Source organism: Pleurodeles waltl, chromosome 12 (assembly GCF_031143425.1).
Source record: "Pleurodeles waltl isolate 20211129_DDA chromosome 12, aPleWal1.hap1.20221129, whole genome shotgun sequence".
Classification (NCBI taxonomy): Eukaryota; Metazoa; Chordata; class Amphibia; order Caudata; family Salamandridae; genus Pleurodeles; species Pleurodeles waltl.
In genome coordinates this window covers 107,362,059-107,379,769 of record NC_090451.1, presented here as the reverse complement: position 1 = coordinate 107,379,769, position 17,711 = coordinate 107,362,059, and the positions used below count along the sequence as shown (strand labels likewise).

The following is a 17,711-nucleotide window of genomic DNA, read 5'->3' as shown; positions in this document are numbered from 1 at the left end:
AGTAGAGTGGCACAGAGTTGAGTGGTGTACAGTGGCGTAGAGTAGAATGGGATAAAATAAAGTGGCGTACAGTAGACTGGAGTAGAGTAGCATAGAGTGGAGAGGCATAGAGTGGAGAGGAGTAAAGTAGAGTGGAATTGTATAGAGTAGAGTTCAGTTGAGTATTCTAGAGTGATGTAGAGCAGAGTGGCATAGAGTCACATAAAGTGGCATTCTATGAAGTAGGGTGGCGTAGAGAGGAATGAAGGGAAGTGGCATAGAGTAGAGTGGAGTGGAGTGGAGTAGAGGGGCATAGCAGAGAGTGACAGGGTGGAGTGGCATAGAATGGAGTAGCATAAAGTGGAGTGAAGTGGCGTATAGTGGAGTGGCATAGATTAGAGTTGCATAGAGTGGAGTGATAGAGTGGAACAATGTAGATTAGAGTGGAGTAGAACTGAGTAGAGTGGAGTGGTATAGAGTTGCACAGTGTAGAGTACAGTGGCACTGAGGGGAGTAGAGTATAGTCATGTAGAGGAATACAGTGTGAGAAAGTAACTAAAGTGTCAATAGAGACGGCGTTTAGGGTGAAAAATAAGCTGTATGCTTGTCATGAATGTTGGAAAGCACATTGCACATCCAAGAATGATACGAAAACACTTTTAAAATATAAAAAATAGCGTACTGTAGAAAGACGAAAAGAACACATGTACTTGGTCCATCCTCCATGGAGGAATGAACACAAGAAAGGAAGATTCAGTCTATGGGAGCTAAGCAATCGAAATATTGCAAATGTGAGTGACATAGAAAACAATTAATGGTAAGTAAGCTATGGGCGTGTGGTAAGCCCACTGAATTCTAAACAATATGTCTCACAGCACATTCACTGTGTACGCAAGACATAAAAAGGTGTGACTAAGAGAATTCTGAGATTTAGAGCTTGACAGCAATTCACAACCCAACCAAACTGAGCCCTATATAATAATTTACAACAGAGCCAAAGTACACCTTTTATACCCCCAATGGTGGAGGTAAGATATTCAGCAGACACGTGGTCTCCCAGTGCTAAAGGATTTTGGCTAGATATGAAGTGGGCGAAGTGCCCTGAAAACATTATAAAAGTAGGACACGTGCTATAAGCAGACATTACTTCCTTGGCAAGGCAGAAGAAAGGGCACTTCAGAGGGAAGAAATGAGAGGGCTGAGGAACAGACAGATAGCTCCCCTATGGGCAGAGGTGGCGGGAGCATGGAACACTCCTGACATGACTATGATGACGATGCAGATGGGCCTCTTAACTTGCGGAGTTAGGAGCACGACAAACACACCTCTCCTAGACCTCCCTGGAAGATCATACACTGGGGAGGGTTCCCCTGGGTCCCTTCCCCCCCCGGCTGGGCCCCATACAGCTGTAGACACACTCACACGATGCGTAGTTAGGTCTCATTTCTGGGCAAGTTGTTTGGCTTGCTTGTTATTTGTTGTAATAAGAGATGATGAGTACCTGACGTGCCAGAGCTGGAAATGGTGGCAACCGACCACCCTGCTCCATGGGCATACAGTGCTGAACCGGAGACCCACAGGAGGCCCACACCACAGATCACAAGCCTGCTTACAGATTTATGCAAGGAAAAGCCCTCAGCGTGGTGGTAACATAATATAATAGCAGTAATGGGTAACTGTTCAAAAGTTGTCATGGAAAGGAGATTCATACAGCTCTGCAACCTGTTACAATCCTGTGAATAATATGTACCATCTGAAATACCAATAAATGAAAAAAATAAAAAATCTGCTGTACAACTTAGGGTAAGGCTGGTGTTGTAGTGGTAGATCTGAGGCCCTAGGAGAGCTGGAGACCCCACAGAGCTACAGCAGCTCAGAAGTCCACTTAGGCTTCATCAGGGACCCGTTTTGTGACTTGAAAACCCATTAATGCAACAATAAAGGGGTGAAGTAAATGTCATCAACATTGCATAAACTGGTGTTCTTTGCAGTTTTTTTAATAAATAACAGCGCCTGGAAGCCCTTCTGACTGCGAAGGTTTGTTTAACAAATAGTGTTGTAACAACATAAAAGAGGGGGAACTGTAAGACAGTTGCACAGATAGAAGGACGGATAGAAGGTTAAACAGATCGTCATAAATAAGCCACATGCACCGATGCATCTGTACAGGTTTGTAGACAGAAAGGCAGGTATGTAGCTGTTAGTAAATCATGGATGAGATATAATCAGCTTCACAGAAACCGCTGTAAATTACACGCGCCTGCTTTAGAAATAACCACGCCACAAAGACCTTGGTAGTCAGCATGTAGGCTTTAAAGTGTTAACATAAACAGAGATGGGCAGAAATAGGCAGTAAGGCAGATACCCAGATTGAAATAGAAAGTAAATAGAAAGCACATGTAGTAATAGATGTGGACCGATAAGTATATAGAGAAGCTGCTGTTGGTACGAAAATGGGATCACATATGATCAACTTTGTGTGGACTGTCAGGATTTGAAAACGGTTGCTTCATACCAAAAAAAAACATAGCGCTAAGATGTCCTCCTCAATGTCCCTATGAGCGTTATAGTGTTAACAAAGCATACAGCCAGGCATCAACACTCTGTTAGACAGGTTCACAGTCACGCACAGGTAGGTGAGCAGATAGATAAGCAGGCACACAGGCAAAAAGATGGATGGACAGATGAATGGATCAATAGATGGACGGACCTCTCTGTTAAACATGAGTCAAATGTAGGGATGGGCGTAACCAGTGTAACTCACTGCAGTGTAATTACACGAAATTACAGCAACATTATGCGAGGTTGTACAGAATTACACAAGGCTATTTTCCTGGTGCAAAATACACGCTCAGATCCGAAAGGAACCTGATATACACTTTGCACAAGAAAATCGCTCTAAATGCAACAGAACTGGCACAACAGCCGCTGCTCGCGCTCTTTTCCTCCGCTCTTGGGTAGATGTCTTTCCCCACATTACTCCAAACTCCACAAAGGAGCGTAATTGTGTAATTCACGATTCGACCACGACTAATAAACTTGGCTTAAGTTTTAAAACTTTCCCTCTAGCTGCCCGGTGGTCCGTCGGGTGCGGGATGATGAAGCCAAACGCTGATTGGGTGAGCGCGCCTCTCAGTGTCCTTCTCCGTCGCCTCTTTCTTTCAGACCCTTGGGAGCTCAGTCTTACTTTCTATACAAATATTTATTTTTAGACCTTTTTTCTTCGCGGCCTGAATTGCTGCAAAAACTGATATTTGACTAGCAGGATCCCTTTCAACATTGAAAGCTACTCCGCGTCAGTACAGGAGCCTCGGCGCTGCAGGTACAGGAGACACAGACATCCATCCCTCTTGCTGACCGGGTCCCGTGAAACCAAACTGTAGCTCATACTTTTCACATCAGGACCGCCACAAACGTAAAAGCGCAGAAAGGTGAAATAAATAATAACATTGTTAACGCGTTCTTCAAAGACATTTAATTTCACCGTTGAAATTAGGTTCAAGCTCTTAACTCATGTAAATATTAAGAAGTGAGAATAAAAATGCTGCCCAACTGCCGTGACATTGCCACCCGCAATGCCGTGACTCGGATTCGAACCGAGGTTGCTGCGGCCACAACGCAGAGTACTAACCACTATACGATCACGGCGAGCTACTTGGGCTCTGAAAAGACTACCCTGGTGTGGCTCTGATAGGCTGAAAAAAGGTCACAGTGTCCGTGGAGTGGATAGATTTAGCGTTTGTTTAAAACCCATCTTTTCAAGTTAGATCAGGGTCTTTTCTTTGAGTAGCAGATCACAGCAAATATTTACCTCTCTGCTTCCAGTGACAAGACTCCCCATAAACCAAGAAGCCCAGACTTCTTAACAAGATCCACCACTCTGCCCTGCAAGTCTCAAGTGTTCTATGAGTGCTGGGGTCGGGGAAGAGAACACTGCAAAAACTTAATCCACGGCCGACCAAACTCCTCCAGGCCAGGAGGGGCTCGGAACAGGTCCCAAAATATTGTTGTTTTTTTCTTTTCTGGGTGTCTCTTCAGACACATTCAGCTGCTTGGTGCATACTGCTTTAGAGTTGCATTGTGTGGAATGAAGTGGCATAAACTTGACTAGCAAACAATGGAGTGGTGATGAATGGAGGGTCATAGAAGGGAGTAGACTGAAGTGCAAAGAGTAGAGAGGCGTAATGTGTCATAGAATACAGTGGAATATAATGAAGTGGTGTGCCTTGGCATGGCGTTGAATAGCATTGTGAGGAATGGAGTGGCATAGAGCAGAGTGGGGTAGAGAGGAGTGAGGTTGCATAGAATGGCATAGAGTAGCATAGAGTAAAGTAGTGTGGTGTAGAGTGGCATAGTGTGGTGTAGAGTGAAGTGGCATGGAATGGCATAGAGTCAGAGAACAGGGTGTCATGGAGAGGGGTGGCAAAGAATTAGGAGGAGTGGAGTCGGACTGCATGAAGTAGAGTGTTGTGGAGTTGAGTAGCATACAGTTGCGTTGCATGGAGTGACACTGTGCTGTAGAGAGTGTAGGAGGCTGGACTGGCTTGTAGTGAGTACCAAGGGGTACTTGCACCTTGCACCAGGCCCAGTTATCCCTTATTAGTGTATAGGGTGTCTAGCAGCTTAGGCTGATAGATAATGGTAGCTTAGCAGAGCAGCTTAGGCTGAACTAGGAGACGTGTGAAGCTACTACAGTACCACAAGTGTCACTTGCACAATATCATAAGAAAACACAATACACAGATATACTAAAAATAAAGGTACTTTATTTTTATGACAATATGCCAAAGTATCTCAGTGAGTACCCTCAGTATGAGGATAGCAATTATACACAAGTTATATATACACAATACCAAAAATATGCAGTATAGTCTTAGAAAACAGTGCAAACAATGTATAGTTACAATAGGATGCAATGGGGACACATAGGGATAGGGGCAACACAAACCATATACTCCAAAAGTGGAATGCGAACCACGAATGGACCCCAAACCTATGTGACCTTGTAGAGGGTCGCTGGGACTATTAGAAAATAGTGAGAGTTAGAAAATTAGCCCTCCCCAAGACCCTGAAAAGTGAGTGCAAAGTGCACTAAAGTTCCCCAAAAGACAAAGAAGTCGTGATAGAGGAATAATGCAGGAAAGACACCAACCAACAATGCAACAGCTGTGGATTTCCAATCTAGGGTACCTGTGGAACAAGGGGACCAAGTCCAAAAGTCACAAGCAAGTCGGAGATGGGCAAATGCCCAGGAAATGCCAGCTGTGGGTGCAAAGAAGCTTCTACTGGACAGAAGAAGCTGCGGTTTCTGCAGGAACAAAAAAGGCTAGAGACTTTTCCAGTGGAGGACCGATCCCACACGCCGTGGAGAGTCGTGCAGAAGTGTTTTTCTGCCGAAAGAACGCCAACAAGCCTTGCTAGCTGCAAATTGTGCGGTTAGCGTTTTTGGAAGCTACTGCGGCTCAGGAGGGACCAGGAGGTCGTAAATTGGACCAGGAGAGAGAGGGGACGTCGAGAAAGACAAAGAGCCCTCTCAGCAGCAGGTAGCACCCGGAAAAGTGCCAGAAACAGGCACTATAAGGATGCGTGAAACGGTGCTCGCCGAAGTTGCACAAAGGAGTCCCACGTCGCCGGAGACCAACTTAGAAAGTCGTGCAATGCAGGTTAGAGTGCCGTGGACCCAGGCTTGGCTGTGCACGAAGGATTTCCGCCGGAAGTGCACAGGGGCCGGAGTAGTTGCAAAAGTCGCGGTTCCCAGCAATGCAGTCTAGCGAGGTGAGGCAAGGACTTACCTCCACCAAACTTGGACTGAAGAGTCACTGGACAGTGGGAGTCACTTGGACAGAGGTGCTGGATTCTAGGGACCTCGATCGTCGTGCTGAGAGGAGACCCAAGGGACCGGTAATGCAGCTTTTTGGTGCCTGCGGTTGCAGGGGGAAGATTCCCTCGACCCACGGGAGATTTCTTCGGAGCTTCTGGTGCAGAGAGGAGGCAGACTACCCCCACAGCATGCACAAGCAGGAAAACAGTTGAGAAGGCGGCAGGATCAGCGTTACAGAGTTGCAGTAGTCATCTTTGCTACTATGTTGCAGTTTTGCAGGCTTCCAGCGCGGTCAGCAGTCGATTCCTTGGCAGAAGGTGAAGAGAGAGATGCAGAGGAACTCTGATGAGCTCTTGCATTCGTTATCTAAAGTTTCCCCAGAGACAGAGACCCTAAATAGCCAGAAAAGAGGGTTTTGCTACTTAGGAGAGAGGATAGGCTACTAACACCTGAAGGAGCCTATCAGAAGGAGTCTCTGACGTCACCTGGTGGCACTGGCCACTCAGAGCAGTCCAGTGTGCCAGCAGCACCTCTGTTTCCAAGATGGCAGAGGTCTGGAGCACACTGGAGGAGCTCTGGACACCTCCCAGGGGAGGTGCAGGTCAGGGGAGTGGTCACTCCCCTTTCCTTTTTCCAGTTTCGTGCCAGAGCAGGGCTAAGGGGTCCCCTGAACCGGTGTAGACTGGCTTATGCAGAATTGGGCACATCTGTGCCCATGAAAGCATTTCCAGAGGCTGGGGGAGGCTACTCCTCCCCTGCCTTCACACCATTTTCCAAAGGGAGAGGGTGTAACACCCTCTCTCAGAGGAAGTCCTTTGTTCTGCCATCCTGGGACAAGCCTGGCTTGACCCCAGGGGGGCAGAAACCTGTCTGAGGGGTTGGCAGCAGCAGCAGCTGCAGTGAAACCCCAGGAAAGGCAGTTTGGCAGTACAAGGGTCTGTGCTACAGACCACTGGGATCATGGGATTGTGCCAACTATGCCAGGATGGCATAGAGGGGGCAATTCCATGATCATAGACATGTTACATGGCCATATTCGGAGTTACCATTGTGAAGCTACATATAGGTAGTGACCTATATGTAGTGCACACGTGTAATGGTGTCCCGGCACTCACAAAGTCCGGGGAATTGGCCCTGAACAATGTGGGGGCACCTTGGCTAGTGCCAGGGTGCCCTCACACTAAGTAACTTTGCACCTAACCTTTACCAGGTAAAGGCTAGACATATAGGTGTCTTATAAGTTACTTAAGTGCAGTGAAAATGGCTGTGAAATAATGTGTGCATTATTTCACTCAGGCTGCAGTGGCAGGCCTGTGTAAGAATTGTCAGAGCTCCCTATGGGTGGCAAAAGAAATGCTGCAGCCCATAGGGATCTCCTGGAACCCTAATACCCTGGGTACCTCAGTACCATATACTAGGGAATTTTAAGGGTGTTCCAGTAAGCCAATGTAAATTGGTAAAATTGGTCACTAGCCTGTTAGTGACAGTTTGAAAGAAATGAGAGAGCATAACCACTGAGGTTCTGGTTAGCAGAGACTCAGTGAGACAGTTAGGCACCACACAGGGAACACATACATATAGGCCACAAACGTATGAGCACTGGGGTCCTGACTAGCAGGGTCCCAGTGACACATAACAAACACACTGAAAACATAGAGTTTTCACTATGAGCACTGGGCCCTGGCTAGCAGGATCCCAGTGAGACAGTGAAAACACCCTGACATACACTCACAAACAGGCCAAAAGTGGGGGTAACAAGGCTAGAAAGAGGCTACTTTCTCACAGAGAGGAGCAGAGTAAAAAGTGGCATAGAGTAGAAAGGCCTACAGGAGAGTACTGTAGAGTGGCACAGCATAGAGTAGTGTGCAGTAGAGTGGCATAGAGTAGAGCGCATGTAGTGCCATTGAGTGATATTGTGTGAGAAGGAGTGGAGTGGAGTACAGTGAAGTGGCATGGAATGAAGTAGTATAGACTAGAGTTGGAGAGAGTAAAGTGGAGTGGCATAGAGTGAACTAGAGTAGAGCGTAGTGGGATAGAGTGGAGTGGCATGGAGTGGAATGGAGAGGCACAGAGTAGGGTACAGTGCAAAAGTGTGGAATGGCATGGAGTTGAGTGGAATGGCATAGAGCAGAGTGGCATTCTGTGGGGTGGATTAGAGTGGCATGGAGTGGCATACAGTAGAGTGGAATAAAGCTTAGTGGTGGAGAGTACAGTGGCTTAGAGTGGAGTAGAGTAGCATGGAGTAGAGTAGCGTAGAGTAGAGAGGGGTGCAACGGAGTAGAGTGGCATAGAGTTGAGTGGTGTACAGTGGCGTAGAGTAGAATGGGATAAAATAAAGTGGCGTACAGTAGACTGGAGTAGAGTAGCATAGAGTGGAGAGGCATAGAGTGGAGAGGAGTAAAGTAGAGTGGAATTGTATAGAGTAGAGTTCAGTTGAGTATTCTAGAGTGATGTAGAGCAGAGTGGCATAGAGTCACATAAAGTGGCATTCTATGAAGTAGGGTGGCGTAGAGAGGAATGAAGGGAAGTGGCATAGAGTAGAGTGGAGTGGAGTGGAGTAGAGGGGCATAGCAGAGAGTGACAGGGTGGAGTGGCATAGAATGGAGTAGCATAAAGTGGAGTGAAGTGGCGTATAGTGGAGTGGCATAGATTAGAGTGGCATAGAGTGGAGTGATAGAGTGGAACAATGTAGATTAGAGTGGAGTAGAACTGAGTAGAGTGGAGTGGTATAGAGTTGCACAGTGTAGAGTACAGTGGCACTGAGGGGAGTAGAGTATAGTCATGTAGAGGAATACAGTGTGAGAAAGTAACTAAAGTGTCAATAGAGACGGCGTTTAAGGTGAAAAATAAGCTGTATGCTTGTCATGAATGTTGGAAAGCACATTGCACATCCAAGAATGATACGAAAACACTTTAAAATATAAAAAATAGCGTACTGTAGAAAGACGAAAAGAACACATCTACTTGGTCCATCCTCCATGGAGGAATGAACACAAGAAAGGAAGATTCAGTCTATGGGAGCTAAGCAATCGAAATATTGCAAATGTGAGTGACATAGAAAACAATTAATGGTAAGTAAGCTATGGGCGTGTGGTAAGCCCACTGAATTCTAAACAATATGTCTCACAGCACATTCACTGTGTACGCAAGACATACAAAGGTGTGACTAAGAGAATTCTGAGATTTAGAGCTTGACAGCAATTCACAACCCAACCAAACTGAGCCCTATATAATAATTTACAACAGAGCCAAAGTACACCTTTTACACCCCCAATGGTGGAGGTAAGATATTCAGCAGACACGTGGTCTCCCAGTGCTAAAGGATTTTGGCTAGATATGAAGTGGGCGAAGTGCCCTGAAAAGATTATAAAAGTAGGACACGTGCTATAAGCAGACATCACTTCCTTGGCAAGGCAGAAGAAAGGGCACTTCAGAGGGAAGAAATGAGAGGGCTGAGGAACAGACAGATAGCTCCCCTATGGGCAGAGGTGGCGGGAGCATGGAACACTCCTGACATGACTATGATGACGATGCAGATGGGCCTCTTAACTTGCGGAGTTAGGAGCACGACAAACACACCTCTCCTAGACCTCCCTGGAAGATCATACACTGGGGAGGGTTCCCCTGGGTCCCTCCCCCCCCCCCGGCTGGGCCCCATACAGCTGTAGACACACGATGCGTAGTTAGGTCTCGTTTCTGGGCAAGTTGTTTGGCTTGCTTGTTATTTGTTGTAATAAGAGATGATGAGTACCTGTCGTGCCAGAGCTGGAAATGGTGGCAACCGACCACCCTGCTCCATGGGCATACAGCGCTGAACCGGAGACCCACAGGAGGCCCACACCACAGATCACAAGCCTGCTTACAGATTTATGCAAGGAACAGCCCTCAGCGTGGTGGTAACATAATATAATAACAGTAATGGGTAACTGTTCAAAAGTTGTCATGGAAAGGAGATTCATACAGCTCTGCAACCTGTTACAATCCTGTGAATAATATGTACCATCTGAAATACCAATAAATGAAAAAAATAAAAAATCTGCTGCACAACTTAGGGTAAGGCTGGTGTTGTAGTGGTAGATCTGAGGCCCTAGGAGAGCTGGAGACCCCACAGAGCTACAGCAGCTCAGAAGTCCACTTAGGCTTCATCAGGGAACCGTTTTGTGACTTGAAAACCCATTAATGCAACAATAAAGGGGTGAAGTAAATGTCATCAACATTGCATAAACTGGTGTTCTTTGCAGTTTTTTAAATAAATAACAGCGCCTGGAAGCCCTTCTGACTGTGAAGGTTTGTTTAACAAATAGTGTTGTAACAACATAAAAGAGGGGGAACTGTAAGACAGTTGCACAGATAGAAGGACGGATAGAAGGTTAAACAGATCGTCATAAATAAGCCACATGCACCGATGCATCTGTACAGGTTTGTAGACAGAAAGGCAGGTATGTAGCTGTTAGTAAATCATGGATGAGATATAATTAGCTTCACAGAAACCGCTGTAAATCACACGTGCCTGCTTTAGAAATAACCACGCCACGAAGAACTTGGCAGTCAGCATATAGGCTTTAAAGTGTTAACATAAACAGAGATGGGCAGAAATAGGCAGTAAGGCAGATACCCAGATTGAAATAGAAAGTAAATAGAAAGCACATGTAGTAATAGACGTGGACCGATAAGTATATAGAGAAGCAGCTGTTGGTACGAAAATGGGATCACATATTATCAACTTTGTGTGGACTGTCAGGATTTGAAAACGGTTGCTTCATACCAAAAAAAAACATAGCGCCAAGATGTCCTCCTCAATGTCCCTATGAGCGTTATAGTGTTAACAAAGCATACAGCCAGGCATCAACACTCTGTTAGACAGGTTCACAGTCACGCACAGGTAGGTGAGCAGATAGATAAGCAGGCACACTGGCAAAAAGATGGATGGACAGATGAATGGATCAATAGATGGACGGACCTCTCTGTTAAACATGAGTCAAATGTAGGGATGGGCGTAACCAGTGTAACTCACTGCAGTGTAATTACGCGAAATTACAGCAACATTATGCGAGGTTGTACAGAATTACACAAGGCTATTTTCCTGGTGCAAAATACACGCTCAGATCCGTAAGGAACCTGATATACACTTTGCACAAGAAAATCGCTCTAAATGCAACAGAACTGGCACAACAGCCGCTGCTCGCGCTCTTTTCCTCCGCTCTTGGGTTGATGTCTTTCCTCACATTACTCCAAATTCCACAAAGGAGCGTAATTGTGTAATTCACGATTCGACCACGACTAATAAACTTGGCTTAAGTTTTAAAACTTTCCATCTAGCTGCCCTGTGATCCATCGGGTGCGGGATGATGAAGCCAAACGCTGATTGGGTGAGCGCGCCTCTCAGTGTCCTTCTCCGTCGCCTCTTTCTTTCAGACCCTTGGGAGCTCAGTGTTACTTTCTATACAAATATTTATTTTTAGACCTTTTTTCTTTGCGGCCTGAATTGCTGCAAAAACTGATATTTGACTAGCAGGATCCCTTTCAACATTGAAAGCTACTCCGCGTTAGTACAGGAGCCTCAGCGCTGCAGGTACAGGAGACACAGACATCCATCCCTCTTGCTGACCGGGTCCCGTGAAACCAAACTGTAGCTCATACTTTTCACATCAGGACCGCCACAAACGTAAAAGCGCAGAAAGGTGAAATAAATAATAACATTGTTAACGCGTTCTTCAAAGACATTTAATTTCACCGTTGAAATTAGGTTCAAGCTCTTAACTCATGTAAATATTAAGAAGTGAGAATAAAAATGCTGCCCAACTGCCGTGACATTGCCACCCGCAATGCTGTGACTCGGATTCGAGCCGAGATTGCTGCGGCCACAACGCAGAGTACTAACCACTATACGATCACGGCGAGCTACTTGGGCTCTAAAAAGACTACCCTGGTGTGTCTCTGATAGGCTGAAAAAAGGTCACAGTGTCCGTGGAGTGGATAGATTTAGCGTTTGTTTAAAACCCATCTTTTCATGTTAGATCAGGGTCTTTTCTTTGAGTAGCAGATCACAGCAAATATTTACCTCTCTGCTTCCAGTGACGAGACTCCCCATAAACCAAGAAGCCCAGACTTCTTAACAAGATCCACCACTCTGCCCTGCAAGTCTCAAGTGTTCTATGAGTGCTGGGGTCGGGGAAGTGAACACTGCAAAAACTTAATCCACGGCCGACCAAACTCCTCCAGGCCAGGAGGGGCTCGGAAGAGGCCCCCACATATTGTTGTTTTTTTCTTTTCTGGGTGTCTCTTCAGACACATTCAGCTGCTTGGTGCATACTGCTTTAGAGTTGCATTGTGTGGAATGAAGTGGCGTAAACTTGACTAGCAAACAATGGAGTGGTGATGAATGGAGGGTCATAGAAGGGAGTAGATTGAAGTGCAAAGAGTAGAGTGACGTAATGTGTCATAGAATACAGTGGAATATAATGAAGTGGTGTGCCTTGGCATGGCGTTGAATAGCATTGTGAGGAATGGAGTGGCATAGAGCAGAGTGGGGTAGAGAGGAGTGAGGTTGCATAGAATGGCATAGAGTAGCATAGAGTAAAGTAGTGTGGTGTAGAGTGGCATAGTGTGGTGTAGAGTGAAGTGGCATGGAATAGCATAGAGTCAGAGAACAGTGTGTCATGGAGAGGGGTGGCAAAGAATTAGGAGGAGTGGAGTTGGACTGCATGAAGTAGAGTGTTGTGGAGTTGAGTAGCATACAGTCGGTTGCATGGAGTGACACTGTGGTGTAGAGAGGAGCAGAGAAAAAAGTGGCATAGAGTAGAAAGGCCTATATGAGAGTAGTGTAGAGTGGCACAGCATAGAGTAGTGTGCAGTAGAGTGGCATAGAGTAGAGCGCATGTAGTGCCATTGAGTGATATTGTGCGAGATGGAGTGGAGTGGAGTACAGTGAAGTGGCATGGAATGAAGTAGTATAGAGTAGAGTGGGAGAGAGTAAAGTGGAGTGGCATAGAGTGAACTAGAGTAGAGCGTAGTGGGATAGAGTGGAGTAGCATGGAGTGGAATGGAGAGGCACAGAGTAGGGTAGAGTGCAAAAGTGTGGAATGGCATGGAGTTGAGTGGAGTGGCATAGAGTAGAGTGGCATTCTGTGGGGTGGATTAGAGTGGCATGGAGTGGCATACAGTAGAGTGGAATAGAGCTTAGTGGTGGAGAGTACAGTGGCTTAGAGTGGAGTATAGTAGCATGGAGTAGAGTAGCGTAGAGTATAGAGGGGTGCAACGGAGTAGAGTGGCATAGAGTTGAGTGGTGTACAGTGGCGTAGAGTAGAATGGGATAAAATAAAATGGCGTACAGTAGACTGGAGTAGAGTAGCATAGAGTGGAGAGGCATAGAGTGGAGAGGAGTAAAGTAGGTGGAATTGTATAGAGTAGAGTTCAGTTGAGTATTCTAGAGTGATGTAGAGCAGAGTGGCATAGAGTCACATAAAGTGGCATTCTATGAAGTAGGGTGGCGTAGAGAGGAATGAAGGGAAGTGGCATAGAGTAGAGTGGAGTGGAGTAGAGGGGCATAGCAGAGAGGGACAGGGTGGAGTGGCATAGAATGGAGTAGCATAAAGTGGAGTGAAGTGGCGTATAGTGGAGTGGCATAGATTAGAGTGGCATAGAGTGGAGTGATAGAGTGGAACAATGTAGATTAGAGTGGAGTAGAACTGAGTAGAGTGGAGTGGTATAGAGTTGCACAGTGTAGAGTACAGTGGCACTGAGGGGAGTAGAGTATAGTCATGTAGAGGAATACAGTGTGAGAAAGAAACTAAAGTGTCGATAAAGACGGCGTTTAGGGTGAAAAATAAGCTGTATGCTTGTCATGAATGTTGGAAAGCACATTGCACATCCAAGAATGATACGAAAACACTTTTAAAATATAAAAAATAGCGTACTGTAGAAAGACGAAAAGAACACATGTACTTGGTCCATCCTCCATGGAGGAATGAACACAAGAAAGGAAGATTCAGTCTATGGGAGCTAAGCAATCGAAATATTGCAAATGTGAGTGACATAGAAAACAATTAATGGTAAGTAAGCTATGGGCGTGTGGTAAGCCCACTGAATTCTAAACAATATGTCTCACAGCACATTCACTGTGTACGCAAGACATAAAAAGGTGTGACTAAGAGAATTCTGAGATTTAGAGCTTGACAGCAATTCACAACCCAACCAAACTGAGCCCTATATAATAATTTACAACAGAGCCAAAGTACACCTTTTACACCCCCAATGGTGGAGGTAAGATATTCAGCAGACACGTGGTCTCCCAGTGCTAAAGGATTTTGGCTAGATATGAAGTGGGCGAAGTGCCCTGAAAACATTATAAAAGTAGGACACTTGCTATAAGCAGACATCACTTCCTTGGCAAGGCAGAAGAAAGGGCACTTCAGAGGGAAGAAATGAGAGGGCTGAGGAACAGACAGATAGCTCCCCTACGGGCAGAGGTGGCGGGAGCATGGAACACTGCTGACATGACTATGATGACGATGCAGATGGGCCTCTTAACTTGCGGAGTTAGGAGCACGACAAACACACCTCTCCTAGACCTCCCTGGAAGATCATACACTGGGGAGGGTTCCCCTGGGTCCCTTCCCCCCCCCCCGGCTGGGCCCCATACAGCTGTAGACACACTCTCACGATGCATAGTTAGGTCTCGTTTCTGGGCAAGTTGTTTGGCTTGCTTGTTATTTGTTGTAATAAGAGATGATGAGTACCTGATGTGCCAGAGCTGGAAATGGTGGCAACCGACCACCCTGCTCCATGGGCATACAGCGCTGAACCGGAGACCCACAGGAGGCCCACACCACAGATCACAAGCCTGCTTACAGATTTATGCAAGGAACAGCCCTCAGCGTGGTGGTAACATAATATAATAGCAGTAATGGGTAACTGTTCAAAAGTTGTCATGGAAAGGAGATTCATACAGCTCTGCAACCTGTTACAATCCTGTGAATAATATGTACCATCTGAAATACCAATAAATAAAATAAATAAAAAATCTGCTGCACAACTTAGGGTAAGGCTGGTGTTGTAGTGGTAGATCTGAGGCCCTAGGAGAGCTGGAGACCCCACAGAGCTACAGCAGCTCAGAAGTCCACTTAGGCTTCATCAGGGACCCGTTTTGTGACTTGAAAACCCATTAATGCAACAATAAAGGGGTGAAGTAAATGTCATCAACATTGCATAAACTGGTGTTCTTTGCAGTTTTTTTAATAAATAACAGCGCCTGGAAGCCCTTCTGACGTTGAAGGTTTGTTTAACAAATAGTGTTGTAACAACATAAAAGAGGGGGAACTGTAAGACAGTTGCACAGATAGAAGGACGGATAGAAGGTTAAACAGATCGTCATAAATAAGCCACATGCACCGATGCATCTGTACAGGTTTGTAGACAGAAAGGCAGGTATGTAGCTGTTAGTAAATCATGGATGAGATATAATCAGCTTCACAGAAACCGCTGTAAATCACACGCGCCTGCTTTAGAAATAACCACGCCACAAAGACATTGGTAGTCAGCATGTAGGCTTTAAAGTGTTAACATAAACAGAGATGGGCAGAAATAGGCAGTAAGGCAGATACCCAGATTGAAATAGAAAGTAAATAGAAAGCACATGTAGTAATAGACGTGGACCGATAAGTATATAGAGAAGCAGCTGTTGGTACGAAAATGGGATCACATATGATTAACTTTGTGTGGACTGTCAGGATTTGAAAACGGTTGCTTCATACCAAAAAAAAACATAGCGCCAAGATGTCCTCCTCAATGTCCCTATGAGCGTTATAGTGTTAACAAAGCATACAGCCAGGCATCAACACTCTGTTAGACAGGTTCACAGTCACGCACAGGTAGGTGAGCAGATAGATAAGCAGGCACACTGGCAAAAAGATGGATAGACAGATGAATGGATCAATAGATGGACGGACCTCTCTGTTAAACATGAGTCAAATGTAGGGATGGGCGTAACCAGTGTAACTCACTGCAGTGTAATTACGCGAAATTACAGCAACATTATGCGAGGTTGTACAGAATTACACAAGGCTATTTTCCTGGTGCAAAATACACGCTCAGATCCGAAAGGAACCTGATATACACTTTGCACAAGAAAATAGCTCTAAATGCAACAGAACTGGCACAACAGCCGCTGCTCGCGCTCTTTTCCTCCGCTCTTGGGTAGATGTCTTTCCCCACATTACTCCAAATTCCACAAAGGAGCGTAATTGTGTAATTCACGATTCGACCACGACTAATAAACTTGGCTTAAGTTTTAAAACTTTCCCTCTAGCTGCCCGGTGATCCGTCGGGTGCGGGATGATGAAGCCAAACGCTGATTGGGTGAGCGCGCCTCTCAGTGTCCTTCTCCGTCGCCTTTTTCGTTCAGACCCTTGGGAGCTCAGTCTTACTTTCTATACAAATATTTATTTTTAGACCTTTTTTCTTCGCGGCCTGAATTGCTGCAAAAACTGATATTTGACTAGCAGGATCCCTTTCAACATTGAAAGCTACTCCGCGTCAGTACAGGAGCCTCGGCGCTGCAGGTACAGGAGACACAGACATCCATCCCTCTTGCTGACCGGGTCCCGTGAAACCAAACTGTAGCTCATACTTTTCACATCAGGACCGCCACAAACGTAAAAGCGCAGAAAGGTGAAATAAATAATAACATTGTTAGCGCGTTCTTCAAAGACATTTAATTTCACCGTTGAAATTAGGTTCAAGCTCTTAACTCATGTAAATATTAAGAAGTGAGAATAAAAATGCTGCCCAACTGCCGTGACATTGACACCCTCAATGCCGTGACTCGGATTCGAACCGAGGTTGCTGCGGCCACAACGCAGAGTACTAACCACTATACGATCACGGCGAGCTACTTGGGCTCTGAAAAGACTACCCTGGTGTGGCTCTGATAGGCTGAAAAAAGGTCACAGTGTCCGTGGAGTGGATAGATTTAACGTTTGTTTAAAACCCATCTTTTCAAGTTAGATCAGGGTCTTTTCTTTGAGTAGCAGATCACAGCAAATATTTACCTCTCTGCTTCCAGTGACAAGACTCCCCATAAACCAAGAAGCTCAGACTTCTTAACAAGATCCACCACTCTGCCCTGCAAGTCTCAAGTGCTCTATGAGTGCTGGGGTCGGGGAAGTGAACACTGCAAAAAATTAATCCACGGCCGACCAAACTCCTCCAGGCCAGGAGGGGCTCGGAACAGGCCCCCACATATTGTTGTTTTTTTCTTTTCTGGGTGTCTCTTCAGACACATTCAGCTGCTTGGTGCATACTGCTTTAGAGTTGCATTGTGTGGAATGAAGTGGCGTAAACTTGACTAGCAAACAATGGAGTGGTGATGAATGGAGGGTCATAGAAGGGAGTAGATTGAAGTGCAAAGAGTAGAGTGACGTAATGTGTCATAGAATACAGTGGAATATAATGAAGTGGTGTGCCTTGGCATGGCGTTGAATAGCATTGTGAGGAATGGAGTGGCATAGAGCAGAGTGGGGTAGAGAGGAGTGAGGTTGCATAGAATGGCATAGAGTAGCATAGAGTAAAGTAGTGTGGTGTAGAGTGGCATAGTGTGGTGTAGAGTGAAGTGGCATGGAATGGCATAGAGTCAGAGAACAGTGTGTCATGGAGAGGGGTGGCAAAGAATTAGGAGGAGTGGAGTCGGACTGCATGAAGTAGAGTGTTGTGGAGTTGAGTAGCATACAGTCGCGTTGCATGGAGTGACACTGTGGTGTAGAGAGGAGCAGAGTAAAAAGTGGCATAGAGTAGAAAGACCTACAGGAGAGTAGTGTAGAGTGGCACAGCATAGAGTAGTGTGCAGTAGAGTGGCATAGAGTAGAGCGCATGTAGTGCCATTGAGTGATATTGTGTGAGATGGAGTGAAGTGGAG

The 17,711-nt window shown here is 45.8% G+C and overlaps 2 non-coding genes across 2 annotated transcripts; both read right to left on the bottom strand.

Moving 5' to 3' along the window:
* Positions 1 to 3,555: 3,555 nt before the first annotated feature.
* On the bottom strand, positions 3,556 to 3,627 carry TRNAH-GUG (transfer RNA histidin (anticodon GUG)). Its single transcript has one exon. It is a non-coding gene; the product is annotated as a tRNA-His (tRNA).
* Positions 3,628 to 16,613: 12,986 nt separating this feature from the next.
* TRNAH-GUG (transfer RNA histidin (anticodon GUG)) lies at positions 16,614 to 16,685 on the bottom strand. The gene has a single exon. It is a non-coding gene; the product is annotated as a tRNA-His (tRNA).
* Between the last annotated feature and the right edge of the window lie 1,026 nt (positions 16,686 to 17,711).